Raw genomic sequence first — 18,708 nt, forward strand, 5'->3', positions numbered from 1 at the left:
AAAGCCTTCTTTTTAAGAACCTAATTATTTTTTCCTTGTGTTAAGATCCAAGGGGATTGGATCTAGACTCACCAGGAGTTGGTGGGGGAAAGGAGGGGGGATGGTTAAATTATCCTTGTATTAAGATCCAAGGGTTTGGATCTGTGTTCACCAGAAAATTGGTGAAGAAGTCTCTCAAGGCTACCCAGGGAAGGGAGTTAGTACTTGGGAGTGGTGGCAGCAAAACCAGATCTAAGCTGGTAGTTAAGCTTAGAGGTTCTCATGCAGGTCCCCACATCTGTACCCTAAAGTTCAGAATGGGGAAGGAACCTTGACACCCTGTTTCCTCTCCTGGCTATCCATTTTTAATTTTTCCTCTATTGTATCACTCTTGGGGATGAAGGTGGGGTCACTGCTGAAGATGGCGTGCAGCTCCTTGTAGAAGTGGCATGTCTTTGGCGCCGCACCAAACCATCAGTTGGCCTCCCTTGCCTTCTGGTATGCCTGCCTCAGTTCCTTGATCTTAGCATGGCACTTCTGCATGTCCCTTTCATGCCCCTTCGCAACCATACTACAAGTAATCTGCCCAGAGGTATCAAAGTTCCTATGGCTGGAGCAGAGCTGGGATTGCACAGCCTCCTCTCACCACAGACCCGAAGATCCAACAACTCTGGTGTGCTCCAGGCGGGAACGTGTTTACTGTGGGGAGCCGGCATGGTCAGCTGGAACCATGTTAGCTGTCTACACTGAGCAAACAGGAAGTGGAATTTCAAAAATTCCCGGGTCTTTAAAGGAGGAGGAGCACATGCCTGTGTACCTGGCTGAGGGGCAGCGGCATTCAAACTGCTTTGAAACCAAAGCAGTCATGATGGGCTTTATGGGACACTTCCTGGAGGCCACTTAGGGCAGCATAAGCAAGCACAGTATCTACACTGACACTGTGTTACTCTCTCTGTGTTAGTCTCTAAGGTGCCACAAGTACTCCTGTTCTTCTTTTTGTGATACTCTCAGTTTGTCGCAAAAGGCTCCATGCCTCTTGTCGAGGTGGTTTTATTTTGTTGGCATAGCAGGAGAGTTAAATCAGCGGGAAGAGCATCGTAGTGTGTCCATCTCCATTGTTTTGTTAATGAAAGCTGACTTTTGTTGCCAAAATTGCATAGTGTAGAAAAGGCCTCAGATAGGCATTGTCAGAATCAGGGATGTCTAGGCCCTGCTAAATCAGCCCCCTTGTCTCTGTGTCTTGCTATATAACCTTTAGTGACAGGATCACACACTGCAGTGCTCATTAACACGGGACCTGCCTCTTTCAGGGTATGTCTACAGGGTATGTCTACACTGTCTACACTGCGAAAAAAATCAAAACAACACAAAAAAACACTGCAGCAAGTCTCAGAGCCTGGGGCAGCTAACTCAGGGTCCTGGCAGCTCAGGCTGCAGGGCTAAAATAGCAGTGTTGGTGCTCTGGCTGGAGTCTGGGGTCTGAGATCCTCCCACCTTGCCAGGACTCAGAGCCCAGGCTCCAGCCCAAATCCAAACATTGACATTGCTAATTTATCCCCAAAGCCAAGTCAAATCACCTGGGCTCTCAGCTTCATTGTTGTGGGTCTGTAGTTGCAGTGCAGATGTACCCTCCGTCTTTTTACACTCTGGGATCTCTGATGGAGCACACATGTCCCTGACCCATCTCTGTGCAATTCAGCGGCACCCCCTGGCTTGTCCCAGGGCAGTAATGGGGTTAGATTAGTAAATGGCTAATCACTCCCAAAACAAACACTCTCCCCTCTCCTCTGCATCACCCTCTCTGCTCTATCTTAATTAGTCTGGGTAAAACACCCTGACTCCTTCAGACAAACTGTGTGTGGCGTTGTGTTTTCTCTGTCTGTGCCACTAATTTGTTCCTTTTCCTTCTCTGTTTGCGGTGTTTGAAACTTTAAAACAGAAATCCATTTTCTGGGGCTTGTCTGGAGCCTTGTCTGGGCTGAGATGTGACCTGCAGACTCGGAAATACTAACACTTAGAATAGATTTCCCATGAAAGGTAAAATCCCTCTTCAGTTTCAGGCTCTGCCACATCCTGGGGTGCAATCCAGACTGGTGATGTGCTGGGTCAGCGCTAATCCCGTAACCCTGAGTGCCTCACTGTGCTTGGCCTCCGAAGCTCTGCTTAGGATTCCCACAGTCAGCACCTAGCATGCACTCTGTATACCGTATTGGGCAGCCCTGGCCCATCGCTTTGGATCCTGGTGCCTGGCTGCAATACCCTGGACTTCCCCCAGTCTCCCCCAGCCTCACTCAACAACTGGTGAGGTGACTTTACACCCTACCCAGTCCTGAAGGTTCCCAGGAAGGGGGGCTCTGGAACGTCCAGCCCTGCCCTGGAACAGTCAGAGGAATGTTACCATTTGTTCTCCCTTTAAGGAGCCAATGTGCAACAGTTTGTTACGTTCCCGGGAGTCACCAAACAGCTCAGTTTAAACACAGCCCTGGATTGGTCTCTTTCAGAGTCCAGTGAACCTTTGCAATGGATTCTTCTGACAGTGACTGTGACACTCTATATCTCAGGGGAACACCCTGCACCCCCATGTTCATCCTTATAATATGATTGTGTGGTATCCAATGCAAAGTTTGTCATGGTCGGTGTCTTCAGAAGGCTCATGATGCACTGAGCATCATTGTTATAGTAATGTTATGGTATAGGTTGTAATTTCATGTATATAGTTATGAGGCTGAAAATGTGTCCTCATGGCTTAAAACAAGCTCAGGCAAAACTCTCCAGGAACAGAGGGGCAGTTCACACCTCATCAGGCCATGTATAGGACAAACCCAGCCCAGCCTCACGGGAACAAAGGACACTGACCTAGGCAGCAACAAAGGATCTGTTGGACTCTCGAGTGAGTAACCCCCCTTCCCTTGGTCAGTTAGGGACTACGATGAGGTAATGCTCACCTGACCCTGAAGGGAGGGGGCAAAGCCAAGAGGGAAGAAAGGACATGATAAAAGGGAGAGACGTTTGCCATGCTCTCTCTCTTTCTTCCACCTCCACCTACAGACACCACCGCCAAGCAACTGAAGTGCTGATCAAAGGGGAGAGATTGGCTGAAGGGCAACCAGCCAGCTTGTGGTGAGAAGCATCTAAGGGTATGTCTACACTACGAAATTAGTTCGAATTTATAGAAGCCGGTTTTATTGAAATTGGTTGTATACAGCCGATTGTGTGTGTCCACACATAAAATGCTCTAGGTGCTCTAGTCGGCAGACCGCGTCCACAGAACAAGGCTAGCGTCGACTTCCGGAGCATTGCACTATGGGTAGCTATCCCACAGCTATCCCACAGTTCCCGCAGTCTCCGCCGCCCCTTGGAATTCTGGGTTGAGATCCCAATGCCCGGATGATGCAAAACAGTGTCGCGGGCGGTTCTGGGTACATGTCGTCAGGCCCCTCCCTCCCCCGTCACAGCAATGGCAGACAATAGATTCGCGCCTTTTTACCTGGGTTACCTGGGTTACCTGTGCAGACAACATGGAGCCCGCTCAGCTCAGCTGAGCTCACCGTCACCATATGTCCTCTGGGTGCCGGCAGACGTGGGACTGCATTGCTACACAGCAGCAGCTGCTAACTGCCTTTTGGCGGTAGACGGTGCAGTAGACTGGTAGCCTTCATCAGCGATCTGGGTGCTGGCAGCCGTGGGGCTTGCCTTTTGGCAGTAGATGGTGTATTACGACTGTTAACCGGCCTATTACAAGTCGGGTCATCGCACGTTAGCAGAGTCTTCTCTGAGCAGCCGATTGTGCAATAGGCCTGAAGACCATCGTCATACACCGCCCCGTATTTGCTGCCAAGCACCCAGAAAGATGCCGAGGGCTATCAGTCACGCTGCACCGTCGTCTTAAGATGTAAAAAATAGATTTGCTCTGTATTCATTTGCTTCCCCCTCCCTCCGTCAAATCAACGGCCTGCTAAGCCCAGGATTTTCAGTTTAATCTTTGGGGGGACCATTCTGTGTGACAGTTGTTTGTGTTTCTCCCTGATGCACAGCCACCGTTCTTGATTTTAATTCCCTGTACCTGTACCTGTACGCCATGTCGTCACTCGGCCCGCCCTCCCTCCTTCCCCTAGTCCGTCAGATACTACGTTTGCGCCACAGCTCAGAGAGCCGAGAAGCGCCTTTCGCGCCTTTTCTTTGAATTCTGGGTTGAGATCCCAATGCCCGGATGATGCAAAACAGTGTCGCGGGCGGTTCTGGGTACATGTCGTCAGGCCCCTCCCCCCTCGTCACAGCAACGGCAGACAATAGATTCGCGCCTTTTTACCTGGGTTACCTGTGCAGACAACATACCACGGCAAGCATGGAGCCCGCTCAGCTCAGCTGAGCTCACCGTCACCATATGTCCTCTGGGTGCCGGCAGACGTGGGACTGCATTGCTACACAGCAGCAGCTGCTAACTGCCTTTTGGCGGTAGACGGTGTAGCATGAGTGATAGCCATGGGGCTGGCAGCCGTAGGGCTGCATTGCACCAGCCCCTTGCCAGGAGATGGTATATTGTGACTGGTATCCATCATCGTTGTACTGGAGTGGCTGTCAATCATGGCCACCTGGGCAGACATGCTACTGTTTCGATGATGATGGCTACCAGTCGTAATATACTATTTTCTGCCAATTGCCCAGTATTGTCTGCTAAGCACCCAGAAGAGGCCGAGGGCGATGCTGGGTGCTGGCGGACGTGGGGCTGGCAGACGTGGGGCTGCATTGCTACACAGCAGCAGCCCCTTGCCTTTTGGCAGACGATGGTATATTATGACTGGTAACCGTCGTCATCATACTGGAGAGGCTATCACTCATGCTGCACCGTCGGCTGCCAGCTTAAGATGTAAAAAATAGATTTGTTCTGTATTCATTTGCTTCCCCTTCCTCCGTGAAATCAACGGCCTGCTAAGCCCAGGGTTTTCAGTTTAATCTTTGGGGGGACCATTCTGTGTGACAGTTGTTTGTGTTTCTCCCTGATGCACAGCTACCTTTCTTGATTTTAATTCCCTGTTCCTGTACCTGTATGCCATGTCGTCACTCGGCCCTCCCTCCCTCCCGCCCTCCTTCTCCTGGTCCATCAGATACTAGTTTCGCGCCTTTTTTCTGACCAGCCAGGCGCCATACCTAGCACTGGGATCATGGAGCCCGCTCAGATCACCGCGGCAATTATGAGCACTATGAACACCACGCGCATTGTCCTGGAGTATATGCAGAGCCAGGACATGCCAAGGCGAAACCCGGACCAGCCGAGGAGGCGATTGCAGCGCGGCAAAGAGAGTGATGAGGAAATTGACATGGAAATAGACCTCTCACAAGGCACAGGCCCCAGCAATGTGGAAATCATGGTGTCACTGGGGCAGGTTCATGCCGTGGAACGCCGATTCTGGGCCCGGGAAACAAGCACAGACTGGTGGGACCGCATCGTGCTGCAGGTATGGGACGATTCCCAGTGGCTGCGAAACTTTCGCATGCGTAAGGGCACTTTCATGGAACTTTGTGACTTGCTTTCCCCTGCCCTGAAACGCCAGGATACCAAGATGAGAGCAGCCCTCACAGTTGAGAAGCGAGTGGTGATAGCCCTGTGGAAGCTTGCAACGCCAGACAGCTACCAGTCAGTCGGGAATCAATTTGGAGTGGGCAAATCTACGGTGGGGGCTGCTGTGATCCAATTTGCCAGGGCAATAAAAGACCTGGTGATAGCAAGGGTAGTGACTCTGGGCAACGTGCAGTCAATAGTGGATGGTTTTGCTGAAATGGGATTCCCAAACTGTGGCGGGGCCATAGACGGAACCCATATCCCTATCTTGTCACCGGAGCACCAAGCCACAGACTACGTAAACCGCAAGGGGTACTTTTCAATGCTGCTGCAAGCCCTGGTGGATCACAAGGGACGTTTCATTAACATCAACGTGGGATGGCCGGGAAAGGTACATGATGCTCGCGTCTTCAGGAACTCTGCTCTGTTTCGAAAGCTGGAGGAAGGGACTTTCTTCCCGGACCAGAAATTGACCATTGGGGATGTTGAAATGCCTATCGTGATCCTTGGGGACCCAGCCTACCCCTTAATGCCATGGCTCATGAAGCCGTACACAGGCCGCCTGGACAGTAGTCAGGACCTGTTCAACTACAGGCTGAGCAAGTGCCGAATGGTGGTGGAATGTGCATTTGGACGTTTAAAAGCGCGCTGGCGCAGCTTACTGACTCGCTCAGACCTCAGCGAAAAGAATATCCCCATTGTTATTGCTGCTTGCTGTGCGCTCCACAATATCTGTGAGAGTAAGGGGGAGACCTTTATGGCGGGGTGGGAGGTTGAGGCAACTCGCCTGGCCGCTGATTACGCGCAGCCAGACACCAGGGCGGTTAGAGGAGCACAGCAGGGCGCGGTGCGCATCAGAGAAGCTTTGAAAACGAGTTTTGTGACTGGCCAGGCTACTGTGTGAAACTTCTGTTTGTTTCTCCTTGATGCACCCTCCAAACCCCCCCCCGACCCAGTTCACTCTACTTCCCTGTAAACCAACCACCCCACCCCACCCTCCCCTCCCGCTTGCAGAGGCAATAAAGTCATTGTTTTTTCACATTCATGCATTCTTTATTAGTTCCTCACAGAAGTAGGGGGATAATTGCCAAGGTAGCCTGGGATGGGTGGGGGAGGAGGGATGGAAAAGGACACACTGCATTTTAAAACTTTAACTCTTATTGAAGGCCAGCCTTCTGATGCTTGGGCGATCATCTGGGGTGGAGTGACTGGGTGGACGGAGGCCCCCCCACCGTGTTCTTGGGCGTCTTGGTGAGGAGGCTATGGAACTTGGGGAGGAGGGCTGTTGGTTACACAGGGGCTGTAGCGGCGGTCTCTGCTCCTGCTGCCTTTCCTGCAACTCAACCATACGCTCGAGCATATCAGTTTGATGCTCCAGCAGACGGAGCATTGCCTCTTGCCGTCTGTCTGCAAGCTGACGCCACCTATCATCTTCAGCCCGCCACTTGCTCTGTTCATCCCGCGATTCAGCCCGCCACCTCTCCTCTCGTTCATATTGGGCTTTTCTCATCTCTGACATTGACTGCCTCCACGCATTCTGCTGTGCTCTATCAGCGTGGGAGGACATCTGCAGCTCCGTGAACATATCGTCCCTCGTCCTACATTTTCTCTTTCTAATGTTCATGAGCCTCTGCGAAGGAGAAACATTTGCAGCTGGTGGAGGAGAAGGGAGAGGTGGTTAAAAAAGACACATTTTAGAGAACAATGGGTACACTCTTTCATTACAAGGTCGCATATTTCGGCTTGCAGGCAGCCATGGTGGGCCACAGTGTTTTGGCTTTTTTAACCTTCTTAACATGCGGGAAAGGTTGCAAACAGCAGCGCATTTCCCATATCAAGGATGAATTGGGTTGTCCATTTAAAATGGGGTTTCAATGTAAAAGGAGGGGCTGCGGTTTCCCGGTTAACATGCAGCACAAACACAAGTAAACCACCCCCCCACACACACACACACGATTCTCTGGGATGATCACTTCACCCCTCCCCCCACCGCGTGGTTAACAGCGGGGAACATTTCTGGTCAGAAGAGCAGGAACGGGCGCCTCTGAATGTCCCCTTAATAAAATCACCCCATTTCAACCAGGAGAGCTTTCTGGAGATGACCCTGGAGGATTTCCGCTCCATCCCCATACACGTTAACAGACTTTTCCAGTAGATGTACTGGCCGCGATTGCCAGGACAAATTAATCATTAAACACGCTTGCTTTTTTTTGTAATGTTTACAAATATTTACAAAGTTACACTCACCAGAGGTCTCCTGTGTGCCCTGAGGGTCTTGGGTGAGTTCGGGGGTTACTGGTTCCAGGTCCAGGGTCACAAACATATCCTGGCTGTTGGGGAAACCGGTTTCTCCGCTTCCTTGCTGCTGTGAGCTACCTACAGTACCTCCATCGTCATCTTCCTCGTTCCCCGAACCGTCTTCCCTGTGTGTTTCTCCAGTGAGAGAGTCATAGCACACGGTTGGGGTAGTGGTGGCTGCACCCCCTAGGATCGCATGCAGCTCCGCGTAGTAGTGGCAAGTTTGCGGTTCTGCCCCGGACCTTCCGTTTGCTTCTCTGGCTTTGTGGTAAGCTTGCCGTAGCTCCTTAATTTTCACGCGGCACTGCTGTGTGTCCCTGTTATGGCCTCGGTCCTTCATGGCCTTGGAGATCTTTTCTAATACTTTTCCATTTCTTTTACTGCTACGGAGTTCAGCTATCACTGCTTCATCTCCCCATATGGCGAGCAGATCTCGTACCTCCCGTTCGGTCCATGCTGGAGCTCTTTTGCGATCCTGGGACTCCATCACGGTTACCTGTGCTGATGAGCTCTGCATGGTCACCTGTGCTCTCCACGCTGGGCAAACAGGAAATGAAATTCAAACATTTGCGGGTCTTTTCCTGTCTACCTGGTCAGTGCATCTGAGTTGAGAGTGCTGTCCAGAGCGGTCACAATGAAGCACTGTGGGATAGCTCCCGGAGGCCAATAACGTCGAATTCCGTCCACACTACCCCAATTCCGACCCGCAAAGGCCGGTTTTATCGCTAATCCCCTCGTCGGAGGTGGTGTAAAGAAACCGGTTTAAAGGACCCTTTAAGTCGAAAGAAAGGGCTTCGTTGTGTGGACGTGTCCAGGCTTAATTCGGTTTAACGCTGCTAAAGTCGACCTAAACCCGTAGTGTAGACCAGGCCTAAGTTTGTAAGGGCATTGAAAGTGTTAAAATCAGCTTAGAATGTGTTTTGTTTTTATTTCATTTGACCAAATCCAACTTCTTGTGCTTTGACTTATAATCACTTAAAACAGGGGTCTCCAAACTACGACCCGCGGGCCGGATCCGGCCCGGGGCTTCCATTCATCTGGCCCTCCAACCAATGGGGAGAAGCGAACAGCTGAGTAGGCATGAGCAGGCAGGGGGAGGGGCCGCCGGCAGCAACTCACAAGGGGCAGCAGCACAGCTGAGTTGTGCAGAGGGTTGAGTGCTTCTGGGAGCCAGTGTCTCCCCAAAAGAGGAGCCAGCTTAGGGGAGAGTTGTTGCTGCAGCAAAGCAGGTTCAGGAAGAAGCAAACAGGCAAGCTGCAGGCAGCTAAGTAGGCACGCCGAGCAGGCAGGGGGAGGGACTGCCAGCAGCAGCTCGCGCGGGGGGCGGGGAGCTCAGTTGAGCTGTGCAGAGGGGTGAGTGCCTCTGAGAGCCAGTGTCCCCCCAAAAGGGGAGCCAATTTAGGGGAGAGTCGTTGCTGCAGCCGGGCACAGGCACGGACCCCTGCCTTAGAGTAAAAATACAAGCCAGATGCTTAATTACATCTCCAATAAATGGAGTAAAGAAGATGGAAATTAACAATTTCATAATGGTTAAATTTTAACTACAGCACTAATAGAACCAAACAGTATTTGTATGATACAAATGTGTGAGTTTTGAGAAATAAAATTAAAAAAAAAGTGAAATGATTTTTAATGTATTGACAAATATTTTGTGATTTCACAGTACCTGCATCAATTAACTTTTATACCTGATTTAGAATTTAATGCAACACTGACACAGTAGAGTAGTGTTGTTTTTTAACAATTTTGCATATATTTGCAATATTTAATTTATTTCACAGTTGCTTCGGTCCGCGAAGCCCCTTCAAAAATCTAATATGACCCTCGTCTCATAAAGTTTGGAGACCCCTGACTTAAAATCTATCTTTTGTAGTTAATAAATCTGTTTGTTTATTCTACCTGAAGCAGTGCATTTGGTTTGAAGCATGTCAGAGACTCCCCTTGGGATAACAAGCCTGGTACATACCAATTTCTTTGTTAAATTGACAAACTCATATAAACTTGCAGCGTCCAGTGGGCATCACTGAACACTGCAAGGCCTGGTCTACACTAGGAGGTTATGTCGAATTTAGCAGCGTTAAATCGAATTAACCCTGCACCCGTCCACACAACGAAGCTATTTAGTTCGACATAGAGGTCTCTTAAATTCGATTTCTGTACTCCTCCCCGACGAGGGGAGTAGCGCTAAATTTGACATGGCCATGTCGAATTAGGGTAGGTGTGGATGGAAATCGACGCTAATAGCTCCAGGAGCTATCCCACAGTGCACCACTCCGTTGACGCTCTGGACAGCAGTCCGAGCTCGGATGCTCTGACCAGCCATACAGGAAAAGCCCTGGGAAAATTTGAATTCCTTTTCCTGTCTGGGCAGTTTGAATCTCATTTCCTGTTTGGACATCGTGGCGAGCTCAGCAGCACTGGCAACGATGCAGAGTTCTCCAGCAGAGGTGACCATGCAATCTCAGAATAGAAAGAGGGCCCCAGCATGGACTGATCGGGAAGTCTTGGATCTGATCGCTGTGTGGGGCGATGAATCCGTGCTTTCGGAGCTGCGATCGAAAAGACGGAGTGCAAAGATCTACGAGAAGATCTCAAAAGCCATGACAAAGAGAGGATACAGCCGGGATGCAACGCAGTGCCGCGTGAAAATCAAGGAGCTGAGACAAGCGTACCAGAAGACCAAAGAGTCAAACGGACGCTCCGGATCCCAGCCCCAGACATGCTGTTTCTACGAGGCACTGCATTCCATTCTAGGTGCGGCCGCCACCACTACCCCACCACTGACCGTGGACTCTGAGGATGGGATATTGTCGACAGACGCTTCCTCGGAGATGTTAGCGGACGGGGAAGATGAGGAAGGTGAGGAGGAGGAGGAGGCAGTCGACAGCGCTTAGAACGCTGATTTCCCAGACAGCCAGGATCTCTTCATCACCCTCACAGAGATCCCCTACCAACCGTCCCCAAGCGTTAACCCAGACCCTGAATCAGGGGAAGGATCAGTCGGTAAGTGTTTTAAACATGTAAACATTTATTTTGAACAGAACAGGAATATTATCAATGGGTTTTTCATGATTTGTTTGCCCTAGGCGCTTATTGTTTTAGTCCTTGGCAGTGCAACTACTGCAAAAGAATCTAACTATGTCCGGTTTATCATGATTAGTTTGCCCTAGGCGCTCTACTTTTTAGTCCTTGCCAGTGCAGCTACTGGAAAAGAAGGTCTATATGTCCGGGGATAGAGCTGAAATCCTCATGGGACATCTCCACGAAGCTCTCCTGGAGGTAATTGGAAAGCCTTTGCATGAGGTTCCTGGGGAGAGCGGCCTTATTGTGTCCTCCGTAGCAGGAAACTTTTCCTCGCCAGGCTATCATCAAGTACTCTGGGATCATTGCCTTGCAGAGCATGGCGGCATACGGCCCTGGTTTTTGCTGGCTTTCACGCAGCATGCGTTCTTTCTTGGTCTCAGAAATTCTCAGCAGAGTGATGTCGCTCATGGTGACCTGCTTAGAATTAGGGGAATGTTACTACTGGGACTACTTGCCTGTTCCTTTACAGAACTCCCACCGGCGGTTTACAGCCATGCGGTGGAGGCACGAGAGGGGCAGCATACAGGGATCTTTCCCGGTGACAACCGCGAGGGGGTGGGAAAGGGGCAGAGTTCATGCTTGCCGGATTGCCGGCAGCAGGAACTGGCCAACGATAGGAGCATTGCTTTGAACGTGAAAGGAGGGCACAGCTATAATTTAAGTTTTAAGCAGCCAAAAGTCTACGGCTTACCATGTCTCCTTCTACCCGAATTCCGCTGTCCTGCCCCGCTTGTCTGATCTCCACTGCAAGACCCCAGGCACTGAATGCGAAGGCCGAAAATTCAACCTTGTCCTGAGTGCGTATGTGATAGGTGCTGTGCATGGTCTTGTTCACAGAGAAAGACTATGTTCATTGTTCACAAAAAATTATCTTTGTGAGGAATTCACTCCCTTTTTCCCATCCCACAGCTGTGAATGTCTCCCGACCTACCCTGGCATCCCCCTCGCAGAGGCTGGCGCAGATTAGGCGGAGAAAGAAAAGGACACAGGACGACATGTTCTCAGAACTTATGGGCTGCTCCTGAGCTGAGGCGGCACAGCAGACCCAGTGGAGGGAGAACATGTCGCACACAGAGAGCACACAGCGAACGGGAGGACAGGTGGCGGTAGGAAGACCAGCAGGCGACTCAAACGCTGCTTGGACTAATGAGGGAGCAAACGGACACGCTCCGGCACTTTGTGGATGTTCTGCAGGTTTGGAGGCAGGAGGACAGAGCCCCGCTGCAGTCTATCTCTAACTGCTATCCCCCGCCACAAAGTCCCATACACCCCTCACCCAAAGTCCCAAGAAGGAGGGGCGGCAGGGACCGTGAAAACTGTCACTCCACCCCTGCAGACTGCTCAAGTACCAGAAGGCTCTCATTCCCAAAAATTTGATAAGTCCTTTCCTTCCCGCTTCACCCAAGCCCCGGTCCCAGTTTCATCCCCTAAGTGTGTAGTTGATAATAAAAGATATGTTTCTGTTAATTACTGTATCCATCATGTTCTTTTAGGGGAGACTGTGTTTGAAGGGGGGGACGGGGGTTGGTAATTGGAGAGGACAGTCACCTTTACCAGGGTACAGACACGGGGGCAGGTTCAGCAGAAGGTCACACACACATTGCAGTGACTAGGCACCCTGGTCAGTCTGGGAGGTGGTTTTCATGTTCTGTGTGTGGGGGGGGCATGTGACTTTGTGGCGGGGGAGGGCAGATAGAGATCTTATGCAATGGTCCTTGTCCTGGATCACAGAGCCACGCAGCAGGGGATCAGTAACCGTCCTCCCCCGCCACAAAGTCACATAGCCCCCACACACAGAGTCCCGAAAAGGAGGGGTGGCAGGCTCCGTTAAAACAACCAGTCCACCACTGCGGACCACTCTATTAGCAGGAGCCTGTCATTCCTCGAGTTTAGAAGCGCTCTTTCCATCAGTACGCCAGCTACCTACCACAGTCTGCGTCCCACTTTCAACACTTTACCGCGAAATGCGTAATAAAGAAAACGGTGTTCATTAACAAAGTTCCATTTCTTTTATTTTTAAACATGTGTTGGAAGGGGGGGGACGGGGTGAACGGGGTATGTAGCTGGAGAGGATAGTCAACAGTAAGTGGGTAAAGAAACGGGGGCAGGTTCAGCTTGTCTTTAAACAAACTTAATAGTCACAGGTTACCCTGCTCACTGAGGAACCTAGCTTTCAAAGCCTCTCGGATGCACAGCGCGTCCTGCTGGGCTCTTCTAATCGCATGGCTGTCTGGCTGGGCGTAATCAGCAGCCAGGCTATTCGCCTCAACCTCCCACCCCGCCATAAAGGTCTCCCCCTTGCTCTCACACAGATTGTGGAGCACACAGCAAGCTGCAATAACAATGGGGATATTGGTTTCGCTGAGATCAGAGCAAGTCAGTAAGCTTCTCCATCTCCCCTTGAGACGTCCAAAAGCACACTCCACCACCATTCTGCACTTGCTCAGCCGGTAGTTAAAGAGTTCTTTTTCACTGTCCAGGGCGCCTGTATAGGGCTTCATGAGCCAGGGCATTAGTGGGTAGGCTGGGTCCCCGAGGATCACTATAGGCATCTCCATATCCCCAACAGTTATTTTCTGGTCCGGGAAGTAAATACCTTCCTGCAGCCTTCTAAACAGACCAGAGTTCCTGAAAACACGAGCGTCATGAACCTTGCCCGGCCATCCTATGTTGATGTTGGTAAAACGTCCCCTATGGTCCACCAGTGCTTGCAGCACCATTGAAAAGTAGCCCTTTCGGTTAATGTACTGGCTGGCCTAGTGGTCCGGTCCCAGGATAGGGATGTGAGTTCCATCTATAGCCCCCCGCAGTTTGGGAATCCCATCGCGGCAAAGCCATCTATGATGACCTGGACGTTTCCAAGGGTCACTACCTTTGACAGCAGTAGCTCAACGATTGCATTGGCTACTTGCATCACAGCAACCCCCACGGTAGATTTCCCGACGCCAAAGTGATTCGTGACTGACCGGTAGCTGTCTGGCATTGCAAGCTTCCAGAGGGCTATGGCCACTTGCTTCTGGACAGTCAGGGCTGTTCGCATCCGGGTGTCCTTGCGCTTCAGGGCAGGGGACAGCAACTCACAAAGTTCCAGGAAAGTTCCCTTCCGCATATGAAAGTTTCGCAGCCACTGTGATTCATCCCAGACCTACAGCACTATGCGGTCCCACCAGTCCGTGCTTGTTTCCCGGGCCCAGAACCGCCGTTCCACAGCATCAGCATGACCCATTGTGACCATGATGTTCACTGCGTGGGGTCCCGTGCTTTGCGAGAGGTCTGTGCCACTCTCAGACTTCATGTCCTCACCGCGCTGCCGTAGCCTCCTCTCAGCATCTGCCTCTGGAAAAGGTGGATGATAAGCTGCGAGGTGTTGACAATGGCCATAACTGCAGCGACGGTCGCAGCGGGCTCCATGCTTGCAGTGCTGTGGCGTCCGCGCTGTCACTCACCAGAAAAGTGCGCGAACCGATTGCCCGCCGGCGCTTTCAGGGAGGGAGGGCGGGAGTGACGGTTGGATGATGACAGTTACCCAAAACCACCCTCGACACATTTTTTTCCCCAGCAGGCACTGGGGGCTCGACCCAGAATTCCAGTGGGCAGTGGGGACTGCGGGAACTGTGGGATAGCTGCCCACAGTGCACCGCTTCCAATGTCGATGCTTGCCCCGTTAGTGTGGACTCACAAAGTCGAATTACTGTCCTTAGTGTGGATACACACGTTCGACTTTGTAATATCGATTCCACATATTCGATTTAAGTACAATCAAAATACTCTCGTAGTGTAGACATACCCCAAGATGGAAGTTCCTAGGGTTGTGTCTGGGACCGGAGATATTGGCAAGTATCATTCGGTTGCACAATCCAAGCAGCTTACATGCCAGAGGTTGAGCGAGAAGAGCCCAGGAGTGGGGGTTCTCACAGCAAAGCAGGGTAAGGCTGGCTCCCAGAGTCGAGGTTTTAGAGTGACCTAGCAGATCTCCGGTCCAGATAATACCAGGGGAACATAACAATGACCTCCAGACAAGTCTATTTCCAGCTGTGAGGCAGGGGCCAGGGGTCTGTCTTGAAGACTGTGTCCTGCTGCTTTCTCCCTCGTGGGAGCTGTGTCTGCTTAAATGCAAATCATTTCATTCTTGTCCCCTCTGGTGCAATTGATGGGGTCATTCCACCCATGGTTAGCTTGAGAGGTCTGTGTAAGGGGGATGTAAATACATTCTCATGGTCTTTCAAAGTCCTATGGAAGTAACTCCCAGGGGGAAAACTACATTCCTTTGCCTACGATAGGGTGTCCCCGAGAAACCTGTCCCCAGCTACTCTGGGCAGCCTCTCTAGGACTGCGACCCATCACCCCCTTGTCTGATGATATTGGGGATTCTCTGGAACAATCCCCAGTCTACATAGAAAAGCCCCTTATTCCCCCCTCCCCGGGATCTGCAGGTCTCCTTTATGCCCATTGACACAGTGGCTTCTACGTACAATGCCTCCTTAATGCTGAGAGAAGCTCCCTGTGCCCGGAGGAAGTGACAACCCCAGCAGCAGGTCTGGGGGATGGGGTGGGGGGGCTGCAGTGCAATCCCTTGATCACTAGAACCCAAGAGCAACTGGAATGCAGCTCTGGGAGCGATTGCCGGGGTTACTCAGGCTAGCAACCCTCCCCTTTTGCAACTAGGTGCAGTTTCCGCCACGCAAATGTGACTATCTTGGCTACTGCTCAGAACTTGCTACTGCCTGGGCCCCGGGGTTGCGAATCATGAGGGATTGGGATTTTTGTCGAAAACACTCACGATTTGCTTCCTCCTTGCACCACCTGGTCCAGGGGTTGCGAATCAGGAGGAATGGGTTTTTGATAGAAAACACTCACGATTTGCTTCCTTCTTGCACCACCTGGTCCAGGGGTTGCGAATCAGGAGGGATGGGTTTTTGATAGCAAACACTCACCATTTGCTTCCTCCTTGCTAATGTGCCAAATCGATATATTGGATGATTGAGATGTGCTGTTTCACTTTGTGTGTGAGTACGTGAAAAGGGAGGTAAGGTTTGGGGGTACGGAGCCTGCCCATGAGCCCAAGGTGATACCAGAGTGGCCCCTTTGAATTTTTTCATTGGCTTTTATAATTTGCATTATACACGTGGACACAAATACAGAAAATATTTTTTTCAAATAAAAACATTTATTATTATAATCTGGTATATAAATAAAAACAATTCTTTTGGTTGCATTATGTTTTGAACAAGAGGCATTTAAGCATTTTTGTTTGTTTGTTTTGTTTTGGTAAAGAAGTGAACTATGCACATTTTTTGCAGTTGTACTCTTTCTCCTCATCAGTCAGGTTTTCTTGATTAGTTCCTTCTGTAATGCAGGGCATATGCCAACCTCTTGCAAGAATCACACTGGACCTTTGATAAGTAACAATTGAGAAAATGAAATTACAGACGTTATAATGTTACACATACTTTGCATTCACTCATGCTATTCCGTCCACATGTCAGCATTACCTAACATATGCCTATCAGCATGATGAAAATGTTTACTGATGTGGAATTTTTACAAGAATCATGATCCTTAGGCAATTTATGGCATTTATTTCTCATACAATTCTATGTTTCTTACCATTGTGCAATCCTCACTTTCCTTTTCACAGTTGACAAGGTTGTAGTATATGCAGTAGTCCTCCATGCTTTCTTAAAAATAAATATAGCGCTATGAAATGATGAATACGTTATGACCAACAATGAAAATGCAAATCTTGATTTATTAATTAATGTCAATATTTTAATCCAGTCACTGGTTTGAACATATCTTTTTTGTCAGTCATATTTTCTCAAATTTTTATTTTACTGCACCTGTATATAAAAATACCCATTTCATGTAACTGGTCAATCAATAGCAATCATTCACCCCATTCAATTTTTTTTGTACTTAAAGATATCATAGAATCATAGAATATCAGGGTTGGAAGGGACCTCAGGAGGTCATCCAGTCCAACCCCCTGCTCAAAGCAGGACAAATTCCCAACTAAATCATCCCAGCCAGGGCTTTGTCAAACCTGATCTTAAAAACCTCTAAGGAAGGAGATTCCACCACTTCCCTAGGTAACCCAGTCCAGTGCTTCACCACCCTCCTAGTGAAAAAGTTTTTCCTAATATCCAACCTAAACCTCCCCCACTGCAACTTGAGACCATTACTCCTTGTTCTGTCTTCTGGTACCACTGAGAACAGTGTAGATCCATCCTCTTTGGAACCCCCTTTCAGGTAGTTGAAAGCAGCTATCAAATTCCCCCTCATTCTTCTCTTCTGCATACTAAACAATCCCAGTTCCTTCAGCCTCTCCTCATAAGTCATGTGCTCCAGCCCCATAATCATTTTTGTTGCCCTCCACTGGACCCTTTCCGATTTTTCCACATCCTTCTTATAGCATGGGGCCCAAAACTAGACACAGACTCCAGATGAGGCCTCACCAATGTCGAATAGAGGGGAATGATCACATCCCTCCATATGCTGGCAATGCCCCTACTTATACAGCCCAAAAAGCGGTTAGTCTTCTTGGCAACAAGGGCACACTGTCGACTCATATCCAGCTTCTCGTCCACTGTAACCACTAGGTCCTTTTCTGCAGAACTGCTGCATAGCCATTCGGTCCCTAGCATGTAACAGTGAATGGGATTCTTCTGTCCTAAGTGCAGGACTCTGCACTTCTCCTTATTGAACCTCATCGGGTTTCATTTGGCCCAATCCTCTAATTTGTCTAGGTCCTCTGTATCCTATTCCTACCCTCCAGCGTATCTACCACTCCTCCCAGTTTAGTGTCATTTGCAAACTTGCTGAGAGTGCAATCCATCCCATCCTCCAGATCATTAATGAAGATACTGAACAAAACCGGTCCCAGGACCGACCCTTGGGGCACTCCGCTTGATACCGGCTGCCAACTAGACATGGAACCATTGATCACTGCCCATTGAGCCCGACGATCTAGCCAGCTTTCTATTCACCTTATAGTCCTGTCAAGGCTAGATCCCCACTTTGAACTTTAGGGTACAAATGTAGGGGCCTGCATGAAAACTTCTAAGCTTAACTACCAGCTTAGCTCTGGTTCCGCTGCCACCATTTCCCAATTAGATTCCCTCCCTGGGAAGCCCTGAGAAACCTTTCACCAATTCCCTGGTGAATACAGATCCAAACCCCTTGGATCTTAAAACAAGGAGAAATTAACCATTCCCCCTCCTTCCTCCCACCAACTCCTGGTGAACACAGATCTAATCCCCTTGGGATCTAAAACAAGGAGAAATTAACCATCCCCCCTCCTTCTTCCCACCAACTCCTGGTGAATCAAGATCCAAACCCCTTGGATCTTAAAAACAAGGAAAAATCAATCAGGTTCTTAAAAAGAAGGCTTTTAATTAAAGAAAAAAAGTAAAAATCATCTCTGTAAAATCAGTATGGAAATTAACCTTACAGGGTAATCAAACTTAAAGAGCTCAGNCTTCCTCCCACCAACTCCTGGTGAATCAAGATCCAAACTCCTTGGATCTTAAAACAAGGAAAAATCAATCAGGTTCTTAAAAATAAGGCTTTTAATTAAAGAAAAAGGTAAAAATCATCTCTGTAAAATCAGTATGGAAATTAACCTTACAGGGTAATCAAACTTAAAGAGCTCAGAGGACTCCCCTCTAGTCTTAGGTTCAAAGTACAGCAAACAAAGATAAACACTCTAGTAAAAGGTACATTTACAAGTTGAGAAAACAAAGGAAAACTAACACGCCTTGCCTGGCTATTTACTTACAAGTTTGAAA

At 49.6% G+C, this 18,708-nt stretch overlaps 1 long non-coding RNA gene across 1 annotated transcript; it reads right to left on the reverse strand.

Moving 5' to 3' along the window:
- Positions 1-16,068: 16,068 nt before the first annotated feature.
- LOC117887223 lies at positions 16,069-16,905 on the reverse strand. Its single transcript, XR_004648138.1, has 2 exons — positions 16,529-16,905; positions 16,069-16,314 (listed from the first exon to the last, which is right to left on the reverse strand). It is a non-coding gene; the product is annotated as an uncharacterized LOC117887223 (long non-coding RNA).
- Between the last annotated feature and the right edge of the window lie 1,803 nt (positions 16,906-18,708).

Source organism: Trachemys scripta, chromosome 14, assembly GCF_013100865.1.
Source record: "Trachemys scripta elegans isolate TJP31775 chromosome 14, CAS_Tse_1.0, whole genome shotgun sequence".
In the NCBI taxonomy this organism is placed as follows: domain Eukaryota; kingdom Metazoa; phylum Chordata; order Testudines; family Emydidae; genus Trachemys; species Trachemys scripta.